Consider the following 21,655-nt stretch of genomic DNA (forward strand, 5'->3'; position numbering starts at 1 on the left):
AGGAAGGCCCCCAGGGGGTTACAGAGGCCCGGAATGGGGCAACAGCAGGGGTTGCCCCCCACGCCATCACAATGCAGGTGGTTGGAGCCAGAGTGGCCCGGGAGCCTGCTCCATTCCACCCCACTATTTCCTGGCTGTCTGCATTCCACGGTGGTGGGAAGCAGAGAGCCCTGGCTCCAGGATGCTCCACCTCCCACTGCCATGGAGAAGCAGGGTTCAGTGGGCTGGGAGAGGGTGACAAGGTGGGTCGGAGCAGGCATCTGGGCCACTTTGGCTCCTGCTGCCCACATGGTGAATGAGAGGAAACCCCAGCTGCTGCTGTGCCAGGCCCCCATAAAACTCCAGCTGTGTTGCTCAGGGGAGTGAGAAAGGGGGCAAAATGGGAGTGGAGCAGGGTCCGGTCTTGGGGAAGGAGGTGGGGGCAAGGTTGGGGTCTGTGGCAGTGGGTGGGGTGGGGTTGGCCTGGTCCTGTGCCTCTTTGAGACAGCCCTTCTCAAAGTCTATATAATCCAGTATCCTATCTTCTGATGGCTGCCAGTACCAGATGCTTCAGAGGGAATGAACAGAACAAGGCAGATCTTTCAAGGCATTTCTTTCAAAATAGGGTGGTTGTTTTTTATATATTGTAAGAGTGCATACACCAAATAATTTACAAAACTTTCTGATGAATAATCTTTGTAATTTATCATTTATCTGTTATACACTCACTTGGGGCACAATACTTAGCATCAAGAATTTACACTTAAATTAATAAACTAATTTCTATAATACACAGGCCTTTCTATTATTGAGCTTGTGTAAAAAATTGGTAACAGAACCATGCAGTCTACCTTTGGTCCTGGCACAGAATTTTCCCTATAAGCCACTCTTTCATATGTTTATGGGTTTACAAACCATTTTGGTCACTGCTCAGTTATTTTTTCAAATTTTAGCTTTGGGATTTCATGGTCACCTACATCAAAGGAAGGAGAAATAATAAAATAAAAACATTCAGAAAACAATGGCATACCATGGTTTGATTCCAAAACAATTAAACAACTTTGTATGTGCATAACTCAGAATATTTTTTAAAAGTATGAAAGAAGTTTGATTTTTTTATTTTTTCCACAATGAGTAGTTTTATTGTTGTGGAAAGGGAGGTGGCTGCATTTATGGCAGCACGGTTGCATTTAAGCTTTCTCCAAATATGACTCCAGGAAGTTTGCAAGTTGGGGAACCACTTGCTTGAAAAGGAGGTTGGGGAGTGGATGGAGAAAACCTAGATGGAAGAAATTTTTCCTCTGTGCCTAGACTTTCAGCAGCAACACTATGGAGCAGCAAACTGTCTTAACACCATTGTGCCAGAAAGCATTTCACTAGGTAAAATGTAGCAACATTTCCTTATGTTTGTCATCCCTCAATATTTTTAAAAATAATTTGTAATATTTGGTCTTATTATATATCCAACATATGCAGGGACTAGTCCTCATTGCAGACTAGCAAAAAGTTTTAGAGTTCAGTTGCTCTGAGTTATTTGTAAGAATTTTTCAATGGAAAATGTATATATTAAATTAAGAAATGGATTAATGGTCTTAACTCAAATCTCCAATAATATTCATCTTTGTACTAAGTGTCTAGGTTGGTCTGGAGTGTACTTAATATTGCCTTAGTGAAAGGAGATGGACAAAAAGCCTTTTTAAACCGTTTCCGGCTCTACGTATCTATGATGGTGTGTCTGTCAGTAACTTCTACTGGCACCACTGTAAACAGACACCATGCAAAAGCTTTGACTTTCCTTGCAGAGTGATATAAAACAAAATTCAAAAGATGGTACCTTTGGGGATTGGGAAGAGGAAAATTTGTAAAGCTTTATGAAATAAAAAAATAGTGTAGACAGACACAAAATAAAAAAACCTAATACATATTGATACTTCTGGAACATCTATGGAAAACTAATCTTTCCTTACTATTTCAGGAATAATGAGGTGGGATGGGGTTTTGTTTCAATACTGCTTGTTGTAGTGAATTAGCAGTTTATTCATATCTAGTGAACTTTCAATGACTTGACTGTCATTTGTCTATGGTAACTAAATGAAAAACCTACCTGGTAATATTAATGATAATGGATTTGGGGCCTTAATTAAAGCCCATTGAAGTCAGAGTTGTAGAAGAGACCACCATCTACCTGTGTTTTTATCCCAAACTCTTCACAAAGGAATAGGATTACCATAAAGCTCACACATTATAAACATAGTATCTTTGTGGAAAATGGATTGTGGATAATTGCATCTGATATTTACTTTGCAAAGGAAGCTATTATAACCTTCATTTATGCCTTAGGGACAGAATTCTTCCTTCATGCAGTTGCTATTGGCTTTAGTGGAAGGAGCACATTAATATAACCAGGCAGATATACCTCTATTTTAATACTTTTTATGCATGAGCTAGTAAACTATTTGCCCATTCTCACTATGAAGTTGGGAAAGCTAATATACTTATGTACCAAAAAATAAAATAAAAATAAAAACATTTCTGCTAATACTTGAACATCATATGCTCTGTGTTCATTTCCCCCCTTTTAGTCACAGGAACCTTTATGTTATAATAGCAGTTTTGTTTCAGAGAAGCTAGAATCACTGCTTCTTTTTCCTTAACTGCAGTCAAACTTCTCTAAGTTCACAGCTGGTCACTATGGAATTTATTGTGATGACTCAGAGAGCAAATTGTGACTTCAGATGCTGAATAAGCAGCAGGAGCAGATGAGCTCTTAGAAGGGTCCTATTTTCTTACAGATATCTTCAATAATAAAAATAAACAGAAAATATATTGTGCACAGGAATAATTATTTCTAATGTGAATGCTCTATAAAATTTTCCACAAAGCATCATTAGTTCTTTATCCATTTGATTGCACTGAAGTTTCCAGGTATACACAGATAGAACACACTTGCTCTCTACCAGACTGATCTATAGCAACATCTCATTTTTGGAAATTTGGTATGATCCAGCTGAATGTTAATGGATGGTAATGCCTCAGCACTGATTACTAACAGGAAGTTTAAAAGAAAAATAATTACTTAAATAATATCCTGAATCTTAATTTTTCCCTCAAAGTTTCAGTTTTAATGTCTTCATTTCTCAAGAACTATTAATTTGGTGACAGATCTATGGTTGAGAAGATTAATAATTATTTGTGATATTCAGGAGACATAGCTGTGGAAAAAAACTACAAAATTTTTTATCTTTGTGTCTGTGCTAAGGACATGCAGTCAAGCTTGAGGTCTCTGAGGAAATGGCTTTCGACTTGACCATGCACTCTTAACTTAATAAAAACAATAAGCATTTAAACAAAATAGAATATGGAATACTTTATGAAATAAATGTGAATCACAATCTTTAATTCAAAAATATTTTAAACGTGACTTTTAATACTGTTTGTTCAAATCCATATTCGAACTACCCAATTGGGTCTTTCCAGTGACATAAATCCTCTATGAAGCATGGACATGATATCACAATGCTACTGGGCATGATATCACAATCAGCTGCTTTTCCAGAAAAACTTGCCAGCTGTCTGCACTGGCCGCTTGAATTTCCACAAAAGCACTGACGATCTCATGTAAGATTGTCAGTGTACTTGCGAAAATACTATGCTGCTCCCATTCGGGCAAAAGTTGCGCAAAAGGGCCAGTGTAGACAGTTCAGATTTGTTTTCTGCAAAAAAGCCCCGATCACGAAAATGGCGATCGGGGCTTTTTTGCAGAAAAGCGCGTCTAGATTGGCATGGACGCTTTTCTGCAAAAAGTGCTTTTGCGGAAAAGCGTCTGTGCCAATCTAGACGCTCTGTTCCAAAAATGCTTTTAACGGAAAACTTTTCCGTTAAAAGCATTTCTGGAAAATCATGCCAGTCTAGATGTAGCCAAAGAGTATTTAGATGATAATGAAAATGAGAGGAGGGAAGAAGGGAAAACAGAGGAAATGGCAATAAACATATACCTTCCTAGTTGGATTTCATTTCCAACAAATCAGTGTTTCAGGCTTTAGAAGCAAAACCAGACAAGTACGTCTAATATTTCCCTCCACAGATCTTCCTGCATTCCAGTCTGCCAATGCAATTACAGGTCACTGATCTGCTTTTAAATTGCTTTATATGTAAAGAATTTGTCATCAACTTACCATCCCACACTAAAATCCTAACAGAGTTTCAAACAATTACAACCCATACTTGATGGGGACCCAGTCCTGAAAAAAATCTGTCTTGAACCTCCCTCTCTGGCTTTCAAACACCCCTCTCCTCCCCCGCATCTCTCCCAGCTTATCAGTGGCTAGCTTCCCACTGACCAGAACACAACAAAGTGGCACCAGCTGCTGCCAGAATAGATGCAAACCCTGCAGACACATTCCCATTGCTACAGTGTATCAGCACCTCCCCCCACACACATATTTCAAGATCCATAAGTCCTACTACACGTCTATCATAATTATGGGGTGTACCTCATCCAGTGGACTAAGTGCCCCAATAGCAATTATGTGGGTGAAATTAGACAGTCACTGAATGTACTCAGAAAGAAAAATGATAAACAGAAAAAAATCTTATCTCCTGTGGATGAACACTTTTCACAAAACTATCACTCTGTAGCTTCTGTTGCTGACCTATCAGTTCGCATCCTCAAAGGAAACCTGCACAACATCTTCAAAAGATGAGCATGGGAGCTTAATTCATAACTTTGCTAGACACTTAAAATCATGGAGGCTGTGTCTAGACTGGCAAGTTTTTCCACAAAATCATCTGCTTTTGCGGAAAAACTTGCCAGCTGTCTACACTGGCCACTTGAATTTCCACAAAAGCACTGACGATCTCATGTAAGATTGTCAGTGCTTTTGCGGAAATACTATGCTGCTCCCGTTCGGGCAAAAGTCTTTTTCCGAAAAGCTTTGGTGCAAAAGGGCCAGTGTAGACAGCAGAGATTTGTTTTCCACAAAAATGCCCTGATCGCGAAAATGGTGATCGGGGCTTTTTTGCGGAAAAGCACGTCTAGATTGGCCACAGACGCTTTTCTGCAAAAAGTGCTTTTTGTCCTGCTCCCGAGAGTCATCCGCCTGCACAATGTGGACGCTACGCTGGCTGGCTTCGCTGCCCTCAGGTTCTCCAACTGCGGGGGAGCCCTGGATGCAACCCACATCCCCGTTCAGGTCCCAGAGCATCAAGCAGCCCATTTCACGAACAGGAAGGGGTACTGCTTGATTGTTCTCCAGGGCCTCGTGGACCACCGGAGCCGCTTCCTGGAGGTGTATGTGGGCTGGTCCGGCAGGGCACACGACACCTGCATCCTCCGCAACTCCGGACTGTTTCGCAGGCTGGAGGTGGGCACCTACTTCCCCCGGCGGGAGTTGACTGTCGAGGATGTATCTATGCCCATCTGCATCATCAGGGACACGGCCTACCCCCTGCTGCCCTGGCTAATGTGGCTCTACATGGGGCGGCCGGACCAAAAATGGGCCCGGTTCAACAACCACCTCAACTGGGCCCGGAATCAAGTGGAGTGCGCCTTCGGCGGCTTAAAAGCCCGCTTCTGTTGTTTGCTCACCTGTCTCGAGATGGGTGAGCGGAATGCAACGGAGGTAGTGGCCACGTGCTGACTGCTCCACAACATTGTGGAGCGGAGTGGGGATGCCTTCCTCCCCGCATGGATGGCAGCCAAGGCACAGACTTATGAACAGCCCCACACAGCTGCCATCTGCCAGGCGCACCAGGATGGGGTGCACATCCGAGAGGCCCTGACGGGCATGTTCGCACAGGCCCCATAGTAGGGTCGCCTCGGTCTCCCCATACAACTCCCTCCCATTCCCTCCCCTTCCCTCTCCTCCCCTTATCTCCTAATAAAAAACAACACAGTTTGGTTTTCAACAGAAAAACATGTATCTTTTTATTTACAAGGGCGAGAGGGGGAGGAGACCTTGAACTGGGAGGGGAAGGAGCTACTCCTCGGAGGGATGGCCCCTGCGACCGCTCCTGCGGAGGCGGACCTGGTCATGGGGGGCAGGCCGCATCGGGGCAGGCTGCACGGGGAGGTGGGCAGGAGAGGCCATTGCAGGAGGGGCAGGGACAGGAGTAGGAGGGGCCATTGCAGGAGGGGGCAGGGGCAGTGCTAGGGGAGGGATGGTGGGGGCGTGGGGCAAGGCCATGCTGTAATGTATGGCATGGCCAATACGGGCGGTGAGGGTGGCGATGGAGTCGGTCATCCTCACACACTGGGCCTGGAAGGTGGCCCAGGCCTCTTGGCGCCACTGCAGGTCCACCTCCATGTGCCGAGTGATAGCAGCCTTGACACGCTCAACGGCCTGCACGTGGCGCCGAAGGAGCTGGTCCCGGTGGCGGAGCCTCTGCCTCAGTGGTTGAGCAGCTGGGGATGTTGCTGCTGCAGGACTGGAGGGTCCCTGGCTTGTGCTTGGTACCACTGCAGGGAAGAGAAGTCAGGCAGCTCAGCCACTATCCCCACACCTCATGCCCTCCACCCCTGAGCCCAGGTGACACCACAGTAGTGTGGCTTGGGCCCACTTGGTTACCCCTCTGCCCCCTGTGTTGTATGTTTGCATAGAGGACCACCCCTGGAGTAGGGTCCTCCTCCGTGTATTGTAACCACTGGTCTGTGTCCTGGCCCCATGGAGGATGGGAGGGTGCTTGTGTTGTGTTCACCTGTGGAACTCCCTGCTGGTTAAGGCTGTGAGGCTTTGGGCTAATCAATGGTGTTTGACAGGGAACAAGATGAATCCCGACACAGTGCCTGGGAGCACATATGGCAGATGTGGTCTGGGCTCTCAGATCCCCATCGCGTGGGATATCTCCTGGACGGAACCAGGAGAGTGACTGGGGAGTGTACCATCCTTGCAGCAAAACTCAGGTTGCTCTAGGGGCGGCCCGAGCACTTCCCCCCCTTCTCCCTCCCACTATCCCTCACACACGTAGCCCACGTAGTGTGGTCGTGGTGGGGACTTCCCTCGGGGAGCCAGCCAAGGCACCGGGAGCAGGCGAGGGGCTCAGTGGGGGCCATGTTCACAGGGCTGTGACACTGCAGTTTACCCAAGAGCAGCTGGCTGTGCCTCACAGTCAGGCAGGGAAAGTGTGCCATTCTCTGTGCTGCACCCTTGCGGAGGTGCGGGCTCTGGGCTGAGTCCCTGGGGCCCTGGCTGGTTCCAGCTGGCATTCACCCTTCCCCCTGGTCCTGCCGGATGTGTGTGAGCAGCACGGTCCCAGGCGTGCCCTGCAGCTGCCTGCCGTGGCCACATGCTGCTCGGTCACCAGGCTGCACGTGCTGCTTGCTGCCTAATGCTACACAGCGTGCAGCTCACGTGGCCTGAGTGACATGCTCTCCCCCTCCCCCCTCCGGGGGCCAGTGCAGGTACATGGCCACCCCTGGCTCCATTGCAGACAAAACAAGGCAAAAGATCTCAGCGTTGCGTTGCCGGGAGCGGGTCTCGTGTAGGGCCTTCTCCTCCTGCCATAGGTCCAGGAGGGCTTCCAGCTCCCCCGGGGACCAGGATGGGGCCCGTCTCTTTCTGGCCCTGGGGGCCTCCTGTGCTGGGGGGGGGCGGGTGTCTGATCCCCACCTGAAGCTGCCATCGTGCTTGGGGGTGTCTGTTGGACAGCAGGGGCTACGTGGCAGAGCTGTGGCCAGAAGGCTCCTGCCTGGTGACCTCAGCAGCTTGCGTCTGCTTTAAGAGGGATCAGATTACCAGGAAGTCCGAGAGCTGATTGTGGCTACGGAGCCTCCGAGCATTCACAGGGCTTTTTTCCGTTTAGCCTGCTTTTGTTCAAAACGTCTTAGCTACCTGTATACACTGGCCCTTTTGCTCAAAAACATTTCCGGAAAAGGGCTTTTGCCCGAACGGGAACGTCAAAGCATTTGCGCAAGAAGCACTGATTTCGGACAGTAGAACGTCAGTCCTTTTGCGCAAAATCAAGCGGCCAGTGTAGATAGCTGGCAAGTTTTTGCGCAAAAGTGGCTGCTTTTGCGGAAAAAGTTGCCAGTCTAGATGCAGTCACCAGGATTAGTATTTACCTCTCTCACCTGTCTGAATATAATTCAGTTGAGCAGCTTTTGTAGGCAAGAACATGGATCACCGTTATGTCTTGTAAATTATACATCCTTCTCTGAAATACCAGAATAAAAGCCACACATTTGGAGACACCATGTCTACAGACGTCTACATTCTTAGGAGCTAAGCTGTCAGAAGGAGGTTCTAGTTCTGCTCTGGAGTGAGGAATCTACTTTCTGAGGCCAGATCTACACTAAGAGGGAAGGTTGAATCAAGTTATGCAACTCCAGCTACAGTAATTATATAGCTGGAGTTTACCTTGATTCAAATTTCCCCGCTGTCCTCACAGCCAGAGGCTGATGGGAGCAAATGCTCCTGTGAGCTTCCCTTACTCCTGGCAGGAGTACCAGCTGCTTGTGGGGGTGCTATCTGAGTTTGATTTAGCAGGACTTAACTAGACCTGCTAAATCAAACTCTGGAAGATTGATTGCGGCAGTATTGATCTTCCCCAAAATGAACACATGGCCTTAGGAATGAGCTGAGGCCATACACTTAGCCCTGCAAAAGATCAGGCCAAACCACTGAGTGACTTCATACCTGGAGTCACTATCCTATTTTCTGCTTCTGGCACGTGAATGCATACGGGGTAACTCTGGAAGCCTCAACACAGAGCTGTCCAATCAAAGGCTTTCATAGAGGCATGTTCTCTATATGTGCCTTCTTCCTCAATACCACTGACTTCAAGCACTGAACCCAAGTGTATCATCAAGTCAGTACTTGATGGAACAGGTAACTGGTGGTGAAGGGTGCAGATCTCTGATCCTAGTACAGGCAGTCCCCTGGTTACGTACAAGATAGGGACTGTAGGTTTGTTCTTAAGTTGAATCTGTATGTAAATCAGAACAGGCGTCCAGATTCAGCCGCTGCTGAAACTGACCAGCGGCTGACTACAGGAAGCCCGAGGCAGAGTTGCTCTGCCCCGGGTTTCCTGGAATCAGCCGCTGATCAGTTTCAACAGCAGCTGAATCTGGACGCCAGTTCCAACTTACATACAGATTCAACTTAAGAACCCCAGGCGTCCCCAAGTCAGCTGCTGCTGAAACTGATCAGCGGCTGATTCCAGGAAGCCTGGGGCAGAGCAACTCTGCCTCGGGCTTCCTGTAGTCAGCAGCTGACTTGGGGACACCTGGGGCAGAACAGCTGGGGTGCTGCTGGGTTGCTCCAGTAACGCCGCTCCTCGGCGCTACTGGACCAACCGAGCAGCACCCCAGCTGCTCTGCCCCAGGCATCCTGATTCAGACGCTGCTGAAACTGACCAGCAGAGGCTGAATCAGGACGCCTGGGGCAGAGCAGCTGGGGTGCTGCCAGGTTGGTTCAGTAGCACCGAGAGCAGCCCTACGGGACCAACTGGCAGAGCCCCAGCTGCTCTACCACAGGCATCCCGAGAAAAGCCTGGTCTGCTGGGGGGGGGGGGGCGCACTAGCTGCGACCCCCCCCGCCGGCCAGGGAGACGCGGGTGGCGGGATCGAGACACGTCGCCGCCCGGGTCCTCCGCGTCTTTGCTCCACGTCTCCCTGGTCTGCTGCCCCCCCCCACAGCAGACCAGGGAGATGCAGAGCAAAGCTGCGGAGGACCCGGGCGGAGGGACCGCCCAGACGCGCTGCGGTCCCCCTGCCCGGATCCTCTGCGGCTTTGCTCCGCGTCTCCCTGGTCTGCTGGGGGGGCTCCCAGCAGACCAGGGAGACGCGGAGCAGCTTTTCTCACCCTGGAGGACACGGGAGGTGGATACCTCTCGAGGCTCTCTAAATTTTGTTTTGGCCTGTGGAATGTATCTAACTATATGAGGAGCAATGGCAGCCAAACTTCAGAGACTCATCTCCCCAACCCCCGCCTAGCTGTCAAGTTTGACAGGGCTTAACTTAGGCCACAGTGAAATGTAACTTTCCTATTCCCTAAATGAAGAGTTAATTTATTTTTCAAATAGGGCAAGATTTTTTTTCTCCAATTTCCAAAGCAAAGTTAGTTAAATTAAGCTAAAGAATCAAACTCCTCTACCTCCAACAATCTTTATGCAGATTATCCTATGCAAGAATAAATGAACAAAATAAATGAGCAATATTTAAGATTCAGTCTGACTAAAGACTGGTAACATATATCCTCACTTTCCTAATGAAACAGTTGGATAACAACCTATATAAATAGATAACTTTAAGCAGAAAAAAATACAGACATGTAAACAAAAGAAAAAAAACATGAGAAAAAAAAGGGTGGTGAAAAGTACAAGATAAAGAGGTAAACTAATCAGATGGTGTTAGAGAGGTCTATCTTGCACAACACAGGAAATTATAGGAATGGTAACATTAAACATGATGGTAGAGTTATCTTTTAGAGTACAATATTGGCAAAAATCAACTGTTCTGCAACTGGTGAAGCTCCATCAATGATAAAAATAGCAAAAGCAGTAGAGTAGAGGTCACAACTTTTTTCACCTTCCAGTAGTGTTGGTACAAATACATGCTCCCCATCTACTTGATAATTTTCCATTGTGCTGCCACCAGTAGAGCTGTACTGATACTGAAATATGCATCCAATTTTTTACAATATAGGTAAAACCTTAGGTTTAATGGTGTGTGGCCACTGTTTGCAAATTTTATGCTCATTTTATGCTGATTGTTGCAGATATCCTTAACAGATATTATTAGTTAACTGTACTGATATAAAAATACTGTGAAACACCTGGAGAGGAGCTAATACTATTAGCATTTTTTTAAATTGAGTTGTTACTATTTAGAGGCTATTTGGTACTATTTAAGGATAAGAACATGCAGTGTGAAATGTCCCTTTTAAAATAATGTTATCAAAGGAATTACACATTCTTTTAAAATATTATTTTCAAAGGCTTTTCTCGGGCAACAATCCTATGGACATAAAGCACATGAAAAGATAATATGCACATGTACCTAATAATGCCCTAAACATACAGCAGTTTTATCCATGCATATTCAATATAGGTTTTTCTAATGGGGTCATACCTGAGAATGTTATATCCTTATGGTGTTATGCCCAAATTTAAAGAATTTTACAGCAGTTGTGTCCTTTGGAGTTTTATTATATTAATATTCATATTACAAAGCAGTTTTCATCAGCTAAGTGAAATAGACAAACCAATGCTGTTTCAAGCATCACAAAAGCAAAACATAAAACAGAAGTAAAATAACTAAACAAATTTAGAAGCCATTCTGATTATTATTTACATAAGAGTGTATAGGACAGCTTATTCTTGAACATATATTAGATCCAATTCTCCTCTCACATACAGTGGTTTCACTCTGTGGCCGTGTTTACACTAGGAAATTATTTTGAATTTACTAAATTTGATGTATGGACTCCTGATTTAAAAAAATACAAACCTCCATGCCTTCACTACAGAGAATCATTGAAATTAGTCCGGCACACACTCTGTTAATGTGGATGTGCTACCTTGGACTGAGCCCCAGGAAATACTCTTGGGAGCTGCAGGAGACCTCCTGTAGGTCAATTAGTTCAAATTAGTGGCATCAAAGTGTCTACACTAACATTACTTTGGTCTTACAAGTTCCAAATTAGCGTTATTCCTCATGAAAAGCAGGAGTACAAAGTTCAAATTCCGTGGCCCCTTATTCTGGAATAACGTGCAAAGCAGTGTGGACGCACCCTTTACAAATTTGAACTTGGGGGTGTGGCTGGGTCTCCCGGTCAGTGGGATGATCTAGTGGTTATGATCTAGTCCCAGAGTTAGCTGGTGGCATGGGGTGCAGGCTCCTGTGCTGAGGCTCCGGGCCTAGAAATTCTGGCCTCTTATCAAAGACTGGCTCTTAGATTGGGGCATGGCCTCAAGAGTCCAAATTCCCCCTCCTCAGTGAGAGTTCCTTCTGCTTTTCCCCCCTTTGCACCAGAGGGAAGGATTGGAGGCTTATGTGCTCCTGTGGCTGACCCAGTAGAAGGCTCTGCAGATGGCAGAACCAGCTCCTGTCTCTTCGCTGGTCAGCCCCTAACTGAGCCAGGATCCTCTCTTTTATTCTCCCTCCAGGCGTGGCATTGGCTGCAGGTAAAATGGGGTGGGGCTAATTGGGCAAAAAGGCCTTGTTTAGCCCTTGTACTACCAAGCCCTCCTCTCATTCCCTCACACATCCACCCTCCTGTAACTCCTATTAGAGTCTGCCCCGCCCCCAACTGCGTTCCATTCCCCCCCCCCCCCCCCCCAAAATCTGCATTTGCATGAGCTTTCCCAGCACGATGTTGGATCTGGAAGGAGAAGGGTTGGAGGGAGAGGTACCACCTCATAATTCTGAAGTTTGTCTCTTTCATTGCATGTAGCCAGTGAAGAGGAGCATGGTCTGTGACAAGGGTAAAGTGTCTGCCCAGTAGGTAATATCGGAGTGAGTCTACTGCCCATTTCACCGCTAGCACCTCCTTTTCAATTATGGAGTAGGCCTTCTCCCTGGGGAATAGCTTCCTACTGATGTAGCGGTTCATGTATTCGTCATTTCTCATGACCTGGGAGAGAACAGCTCTTCGGCCCACATCAGAGGCATCCATTTGCATTAAGAACTCCTTTGAGAAGTCGGGGCTATATAAGACAGGTTCTTGACAGAACTGGGTCTTTAGGGCTTGGAAAGCTTCCTCACAAGCTTTGGTCCATTGGATCCGGTTTGGACTCTCATTCTTAATGAGGTTGGTAACAGGGGCTACGATGGATGAGAAGCCCAGGATGAGGCAGTAATAGTACCCAGCTAACCCCCAAAACTGGCGTACCTTCTTTTTTGATGAAGGAGGGGCACCCCATTAGGGGGTGGACAGTGCCTTTCCCCAAAGTATAGCTCATTTAGGAGGTCTCATCCCTCCTGAGGCAGCATTTTGCAGGGTTCGCTGTCAGGCCGGCTTCCTTGAGGGACTGTAAAACAGCCGCCACATGTTGTAAGTGGGCTATAAATCACTTCGTCATCCAATTAAGCAGCTGTGTCGTGGCTATGGGGATACAGACTGCGGTACTTCAGCTGCTGGAATAGGCAGGGGTGCCATGCAACCGGAAAGGCATGGTTCGGAATTGTAAGAGTCCAAAGTGGGTGATAAATGCTGTCTTCTTCTTGGACTCAGGTGTGAGGGGGATTTTCCAGTAGCTTTTTGTTAAGTCCAGAATGGTAATGTACTCTGATTCCGCAAGCCAATCCAGCAGCTCATCCACCTGGAGCACGGGATACACATCAAATTTGGACACAGCATTCACATAGCAGAAGTCAATGTAAAACTGGGTGCTCTCATCAGGTTTAGGGACTAAGACTATTAGGCTCTTCCAATCACTGAAGGACTCTGCGATTACCCCTAACGCCAGCATTAACTCTTCCTGGGGCTCCAGTTCTGGGTCTGACAGGTAGGGTGTTATTAGTAATCTTTTCTGGGCCCTCCAGGGTTTTAAAAGATTTATGTGATAAATCTGTTGCACTTTGCATTTGTTAGGCTGGTACACCTCAGAGTTTACCAGGCCCACTCACTGAACCACCTCATAAGGCCCCAGCTAGCAGGTGAGGAGTTTGGAGTTTGAACTGGGAAGCAGCAGCAGTAGGACCTGATCCTCTAGCTGGAACTCACGGAGTCTTACCTGTTTATTATAAATTGACTCCTGGGCCTCTTGGGCCTGTAGGAGGTTCTCCTGCGCAAATGTGTCTAGCACTTCAAGTCTCTCTTGGAGGTTAAGTACATACTGCACTATGTTATTAGCTCAGGAAGGTTGTTCCTCCGATGTCTCCCAAACTAGGTCCAAAATCCCATGTGGCTGCCTCCCATACAAAAGTTCAAAGGTGAAAACCCTGTGCAGGCCTGGAGGACCCCCAGACTGAACATGAGGGGCATGAGGGGCTGGTCCCAGTGGTGTACATGTGTTAGGACAAATTAGTGGAGCACAGACTTCGGGATCCTGTTGAAATGCTCTACTAGTCCATCTGTTTGGGGGTGGTAGACAGACATTTGGAGTATTTTGATTTTTAATAAATGGCAGAGTTGCTGCACTGTTTGGGACATAAAGTTTGTCCCCTGATCTGTTAGGATTTCCCAAGGGACTCTGACACGAGCAAAGATGGTTGTCAGCTCAGTCGCCACTCTCTTGCCATTCATGGAGCATAATGGCACTGCTTCGGGGTACTGGGTTGCACAGACAACTATGAAGAAGATGAACCGGTATCCAGCAGCACTCTTCTCCAGGGGGTGACTATGCCCACCCCGATCTGCTCAAAGGATACAATCATGAGCAGTAGGGGAATTAGCGGGGCTTTCTCCACTGGCCAGGGTGCCATCAGCTAACATTCTGGGCAGGAGGCACAAAAGTCTGCCACTTCCCTGTGGATCCCAAGTTCATTTCCACATTCCTTTCCTCAGGACTAGCTTTAAAATATCATGAAACAATAAGTACACTGTGTGCAACCTGGGAAGGAAACAAACACACACTTCTAGCTAAGTAACATTTTGTGCTTGTCTCCTAAGCTTCCTTCTATAGCATTATAAACAATCTTCCCACAAAACCATTCCCCACCCCAAGATTCAACTTGGAAGCTTCTTTTACATAGTCTCCAGCCAGCAGTCACTTGATTAGGTGACCTCTCACCATCATATGCTCTGTCCAGAGATACTTGTAGGGGCCCAAGGACTGCAATGGGTAAATACATGCCAGCCGAGGGCCCAGTTACAGAGCCCTGTGAAATGCTGCACCTCCTCCTCTTGAAAAATAGCTTCTTCTCTGTTAAGTTCTCACACTTCTTGTTCTGAAAAGACAATTTTGCAGAGACGGAAGGTGTTTATCTCAAAGTGCCAACTTTAAACATAAAGCACTACCCAAAAACAGAATTTCAACACAAAAACAAAAACAAAAGCCCATCAGTTTATCGTTTCCTCTCCAATAAATGTGCAAATCTCTTATATGTTGTTTTAACATCTGCTAATATTTTATGCCATCAGTGACATTGTAGAAGGTAGATTGGGATCTTCTGATCTTGTTTCATAACACAAACACAAGGGAACATTAAATGAAATTGAAATCTTCTTACTTCAAACTGTTAAAAGAAATATTTTTTCACATAATATATAATTAGACTTAAGTGCACTTCTAACTCTTAGATCCAGGTTGAGACAATGAATAAGTATGTGGAGGTGTTCTGTGCTGGGCAAATTATCCCACCATTTAAAAATCTTTCTCTGAGGTGTCTAGTGGCCATTGTCTGAGGGTATGTCTCCACTACAAAGTTAGTTCGAACTAACAGACGTTAGTTCGAACTAACTTTAATAGGCGCTACACTAGCACTCCGCTAGTTCGAATTTAATTCGAACTAGCAGAGCGCTTAGTTCGAACTAGGTAAACCTCATTTTACGAGGATTAAGCCTAGTTCGAACTAGCTAGTTCGAATTAAGGACTGTGTAGACCCTTAATTCGAACTAGAGGGAGGCTAAGGCTTCCCAGGTTTCCCTGGTGGCCACTCTGGCCAACACCAGGGAAACTCTATGCCCCCCTCCCGGCCCCGGACCCCTTAAAGGGGCACGGGCTGGCTACGGTGCCCGTGCCAGGTGCAAGCCTGCCAGCACCCAGCCAGCAGACCCTGCACCTGGCATGGATGGAGCCAGCCACCCGATGCCCCCCAGCCCTCCCCCTCTTCCCGGGACTAGGCTGGCGGCTCCCGGGAGCTTGCCCGGGACCGCAAGAGGCGGGCACCCGCCTGGGCTAGTGCGGACATCGTGGACCTTGTCCACGATCTCCGCACTAGGCACAGGAAAGTGGCTGGCTTGGGCAGGAGAGCTGCCAGCCTGGCCACCCAGGAGCAGGTGTGCATGAAAATCAAGGGGGTCCAGTGAGACACCCGACCCTGAGCCCTGAGCTTACAATGGCCGTCCTGGGTCAGACCAAAGGTCCATCTAGCCCAGTAGCCTGTCTGCCGATAGCGGCCAACCCTAGGGACCCTGGAGGGGATGGACCGGAGACAGTGACCAAGCCATTTGTCTCGTGCCATCCCTCTCCAGCCTTCCACAAACTTTGGCCAGGGACACCACTCCTACCCCCTGGCTAATACCACTCCCTGGACCCAACCTCCATCACTTGATCTCACTTCCCTTTAAACTCTGTTCTAGTTGTAGCCTTCACAGCCTCCTGCAGCAAGGAGTTCCACAGGTTGACTCTTTGCTTTGTGAAGAACAACTTTCTGTTACTAGTTTGAAGCCTGCTACCCATTCCTTTCCTTTGGTGTCCTCTAGTCCTCCTTTATGGGAACTAATGAAGAACTTTTCTGTATGCACCCTCTCCACCCAACTCCTGCTTTTAGAGACCTCTATCCTGTCCCTGCTCCATCTCCTCTTTTCTAAGCTGAGAAGTCCCAGTCTCTTTAGCCTCTCTTCATATGGGACCTGTTCCCAACCCCTGATCATTTTAGTTGCCCTCCCCTCTCCCACCCTCTCTCTTCCCCTCTCCCACCTCCTTTTCCCAGTCTCCCCCAGTTTTGTTCAATAAAGACAGATTCCATTTTTGAACACAATTGTCCTTTATTTTGTACGTCAAGAAAAGGGGCTAGGGATGGGTAAGTGGAAGGAGGTGAGGGAGGAATGGGGTACGAGCCCCCGATGGGGAGGACTGGGCTGGCTCTGCGGGCTTCTGGGGGTGGAAGCTCTCCTGCAGCCCCCCAGTTGCCCCCTCTCCCCAGATGGCAGCCTGCGGCAAGTGCAGCCGGGCTGATGGCCGAGTGGTGTGATGTGCCTGGTGTGGGTACTCTGGGCACTCCAAGCCAGGACTGCTTTGCAAGCGGGGCACCCCTGAGAATTGTCTGTCCGGGGTGGGGGTCGGGACCCTTTAAGCACAGCCCTCGGCTAGCCTGAGACAGCATCTCCACGCTCTAAGTCCTCCTCTGATGCCCTGCCGGCACTGCTTCCGGCCATCCTTAAGCCCGGTTCAGGGTCCACTTAATGTGGACATGCTAGTTCGAATTAGCAAAACACTAATTCGAACTAGTTTTTAGTTCTAGACGCGTTAGTTCGAATTAGCTTAGTTCGAATTAACTAATTGGAACTAAGTTAGTTCGAATTAGCGCTGTAGTGTAGACATACCCTGAGAGAGTTCTCCAGACTAGATGGACATCAAGTATGACTCAGTATGGAAAATCTTATGTTGTTAAGGTTTTTGCCACTTCATCCAGAAAGAGAAGCAGCTACATGCATATTTTCTTTTTCTTACTTCAGAAGATCACAGTTTGAGAATATTATTTACACTGTGTTCACAGGATTTCACATATAAACAAAATATGTGCCACAGAATTCTGGCATCAACATTTTATTAGGAAAATGCGACTTTTTCTTTAATCTTGTTTTATACAATGTATAAGTACAAAGAATGGGAAACAGAAGGAAAGAAATTCTTAGTTGTTTCAAGAACCTATTACTGCAGGGGTGGGCAATAATTTTTGATGGAGGGGCCACTCCAAGAATTTGATAAGTGGTCAAGGGCCACACTCTTCCATTATATTAATGAAGGAGGTGCGTGGGTCTGGGATGGAGGTTGTGTGCAGAAGGGTCCTTGGGGTAAGGGATTGGAGTGTGGGATCTGAGAGGGTACGTCTACACTACTGCATTAATTCGAGTTAATGTAATTCGAAATAGTTAATTCGAATTAAGCTAATTCGAAATAACGCATCTACACAAAAAATCTGTTTCGAAATAGTGTTTTGCTATTTTGAAATAGCGCGTCCACACTGAGTGGACCCTGAACTGAAGTCAAGGCTGTCCGGAACCAGTGCCGTCAGGGCATCAGGTTAGGACTTAATGTGTGGGACTGCTGCCTGAGGCTAACTGAGCTCCATGCTTAAAGAGACCCGACCCCCACCCCAGAAGACAGTTCTCAGGGTTCCCCACTTGCTTGTCTACCTTGATGAGGGACAGCAAAGCAGTCCTGTCTTGGAGTGTCCTGAATGCCTGCACTTGGCCACTTGGAGCCAGAGCTGCCCCTGGGCATGCCGGCGCGTCTCGTGGGGTCATTGCTATCAGCCCGGCTGCACTTGCTGCAGGCTGCCTTCCGGGGGGTTCTATTGGGGGGGCTGTCAGGATCCAGGAGACCCTGTGGGAAAGCGTCCACCCCGAGGAGCCTTCAGCGGCACCCCGGTCCTTCCCACTGGAGGCTTGTGCCCCATTCCTCCCTCATGTCCTTCCATTTACCCCTCCCTAGCCCCCCTTCCTGATGTCAAACAAAAGACATGTATGTTCAAAAACAGAAACTGGGTTTATTGAACAAAACTGGGGGGCATGAACCTCTGGGGAGCCTGGGAAAAGGAGGTGGGAGAGGGGAAGAGAGAGGGGAGGAGAGGGGAGGAGGAAACCTGGGAGGAGGGAGCAGGAAGGGGAAAGCAAAGGGAAGAAGGGGGAGGGAAAGCTCAGGGCCCAGGGTTGGGGGTCTTGCCGGACCAAATGCAAACCTGCTCCTGGGTTCGCATGTGGCCTTTGGTGGCCAGGCTGGCAGCTATCCTGCCATAGATGGCCTCATTCCTCCGTCTAGTGCGGAGATCGTGGACGTTGGGTGCATCCCCCCCAAACCTGAATAAGGTCCATGATCTCCACCCTGGACCAGGAAGGCGCCCGCCTTCTCCAGTCCTGGTAGACTGCTCCTTGGGAGCGGTGGAGGGCTGGCTGCCAGTGGCTTGCTAGCTCATGTTTTGGGGCCACTTGGTCAGGGACCCCGGTGGCCACTGCTGGCTCTGGGCTGGCAGGCTTGGAGCTGGCACAGGCACTGTGGTCAGGGTCTACACCTTTAATGGATTTGGGGCTGAGGGAGAGGAGAGTAAGTTTTCCTGGTTGTGCCCAGAGTGGCCACCAGGGCTCCCTGGGAAGGGCTGGAGGATCTCTATTTCGAATTAAGTGTCTACAAAGCATTTAATTCGAAATACCTATTTCGAATTTGGCATTACTCCTCATAGAATGAGGTTTACCAAATTCGAATTAAGCGCTCTGCTATTTCAAATTAATTTCGAAATTGCAGTTTGCATTTATAGATGCTATTAAAGTTAATTTGAAATAACGGCTGTTATTTCAAATTAACTTTGCAGTGTAGACATACCCGGAGGAAGTTTGGGTGAAGGAGGTGATTGTGATGTGGTGCAGTGAACTGGGAAACAGGAAGGAGTGCAGGGCCTGGGAGGGGAGTGTGATCTGGGGTAGGGGTGCTGGGTTTGGGTTGTGACCTGGGATAAAGGATTGGCGTGCAGGGTTTGGGAAGGTGCAGTAGAGGACTCTGTACTGGGGGAGGGGTGTAGAAAAATGGAGTGCAGGATCTGGGAGAGGGTGTAACCTGGGGCAGGAGAGTAGAAGGGGGTGCCGTGTTTGGGAGGGGGTTGTAACTTGGGGCTGGAGTGCAGGGGTGGTGGTGCAGGCATTTGGATTGTGACCAGGGATAACGGATTGGGGTGTAAGGTCTGGAAGTGGGTTGTGGCCTTAGGAGGAGTGTGGGATGCAATGTCTGGGAAGACGTATGGCAGGGGTGGCTAACCCACGGCTTTTCCCCCAAAATGGTGAGAATGGTCCCTGCTCCTCCTCCACCCCCGGATCCACCGTGCTCTCTGGGGTGATTCAACATGGTGCCCAAGATGGCAGCCATTGATGGGCGCCTGATATGGCCAAAAAGCCTACACTTGTTTCTTAAAGGGGCAGCCTCCCTTTTTTTCTTTTGCTTGACAATTCTGGAGGGGCTCTTCACATTTTTTCTGCCACTGTTTCGGCTCTCTTTGTTAAATGGGTTGGCCACCCCTGAAGTATGGGGACTGGAGCAGGGGTGCAGAAAGTTGGGTTACATGGTTTAGAGATGCAGGGGGGGCAGAGGGATGGGGAAGGGAAGGACTGGGGTGCTAGAAGCAGGCTCTGGCTAGGAGACCTTACCTAGGTGACTCCCAACCAGCAGGCCAGCAGTTTACTTAACCAGGGTCCCTGCCTTCCCTGCCCCTGTACTGCTCACAGCAGCTATAGGTGCCATGTTTGCTACTGCAAACACTGTGAGCCAGGGATGACAGGGGAGTGCCCACTTCACATGCTGCCTGTCCTGCAAACAGGCAGCTGCTATTAGCTGGAAACTGGCCAATGGGAAGTACTGGCGACTGAAGCAGTGTGAGAAACCTTTTCCCCCCTCCCCCAGACTCTCAACATTCAGGCCGTGTCCAGACTCAGGGTTTTTTTTGGGAAAAGTAGCCTTTTCCCGAAAAAACTTCCCCTGCGTCCAGACTCAAGCCGTGTTCTTTCGAAATTATTTCGAAAGAACGTGGCTTTTCTTTCGATGGCGGTAAACCTCGTTTCACGAGGAAGAACGCCTTCTTTCGAAAGTTCCTCTTTCGAAAGAAGGCGTTCTTCAATGTAAAGAGGCCGTCTTCGAAAGAGAGCATCCAGACTCGCTGGGTGCTCTCTTTCGAAAAAGCGGATTTCTCTTTCTAAAGATCCGCCTGCAGTCTAGACGTGATCTTTTGAAAGAGCCTCTTTCGAAAGAAGCCTGCAGTCTAGACATAGCCTCAGAGATGCATTTGGTCCTGCAGCAGCCGACTTCATTGAGTGTAAGTGGGGCAGGAGAGGCAGAGAGCTGTCTGAGGCTTGGTGTGCTGGATGCGGCCTGCTGATATTTTACTCAGTCCTGTACTGCTCCTTATTTAGTCTCCAAGCCTGCTCAGCTCACCCATCTTTGAGCAATATATTTAGAGCTCTCTTCAAGGTGACCTGTAGAGTTCTCTCCTCCCAACTGTCTTTTAAAAATCTTTTTATATTTCAAAAACAAGGTATATTCCAGTTTCCCTGGAGACCAGACTACCAGAAGGCAGGTCACCTCAGAATTCTAAGCAGTTTTTAGGCATACTTTCATTCTTCACACAAGATTATAATAATCACTATAATATGCATTTCCTATGTTTATATCCTTTGTTACTATGATATTTATGGTATTTAAGTGGAGGGGCAACAGATTTGAGGGGGTGGAGCTGTTTCATTGTATGTTATTATACTGGCTGTGAATTTTAGTATTATGCATGGGTGTCCAGCATGTAGGAAGGGCACCTATTTGCAAACAGAAACAAAGAATTAATACTGTTCCACCAGTGAACAAAGATCTGCATTGTCATGGTTCAGTGCATAAATTTCACTGAAGTTAATGGACATACTTGCACATATGTTTGAGAGCAATATGTGGCCCACAAAGCTGCAAAAACCAGAGAGAAATTAGAATGGTAGCATTTTGCATTGACTTTGTACAAGTGTAAAAGACTACACAAGCTGTACACAGTGAAGATTCAGACTTATTATCTTCTGTTTTACAAGTGATAAAACAGAGGCAAAAATAGAGGGCTGGATTGTCTTCTCACTTATACTGGTGTATAACAGGAGCAATTGGACATGTCAGCACAGTTACTGTAGCACAATTTGACTTTTCTACTCTGTCCCTCAAAATTGCTGTCCAATCCAACATCTCTCAATCGAGCTAAAAAAAAAAAAATCACATCACTACCTCCAAGTAATACTCTCAGAATGTTGACAGGGCTGGATTAAGGCAGGAAACACAGAATATTGTTTTGCTGTTTGAAACTGCAGTAGGAATTTTGGTAATCAAAACATAGTAG

This window comes from Pelodiscus sinensis, chromosome 8 (assembly GCF_049634645.1).
Source record: "Pelodiscus sinensis isolate JC-2024 chromosome 8, ASM4963464v1, whole genome shotgun sequence".
NCBI classification, from domain to species: domain Eukaryota; kingdom Metazoa; phylum Chordata; order Testudines; family Trionychidae; genus Pelodiscus; species Pelodiscus sinensis.